Below are 391 nucleotides of genomic sequence, written 5' to 3'. Positions count from 1 at the left end.
TATTTTTTGGCTAATTTTTGAGACTTCTTACTTCTAACTAATTTCCCTTAGATCTACATACCATTCTGACCCCACATCTACCATGGGTGATTAAGAGTTCTGCTTGCTTCTTTCACTATCAATAGGAATAACTCTTATTTCAAACTTAGAATTTACCTGCAAAGCTGAAAAACTTGTCAGTTCTTATCTACCATTACACTCTGTCTTATTCACACACAAAAAAATCATTTATTGATTTCATATGTAACCAATGATGGGTTTTACATTCTTAGCTATTAACCAACCACTCCTTTTGATTTTGGTATATTGTTAGAATTTAGAATTCAAACCCAATCCCTTACTCTTGTCTCTCAACTTCCACATATCTATTGGCATAATCAGAAGTTAGGAA

The sequence above is a fragment of the Neofelis nebulosa genome, chromosome 4 (genome assembly GCF_028018385.1).
Source record: "Neofelis nebulosa isolate mNeoNeb1 chromosome 4, mNeoNeb1.pri, whole genome shotgun sequence".
NCBI lineage: Eukaryota > Metazoa > Chordata > Mammalia > Carnivora > Felidae > Neofelis > Neofelis nebulosa.
The sequence above is the reverse complement of the archived record's forward strand: the minus strand, read 5'-3'. Positions refer to the sequence as shown.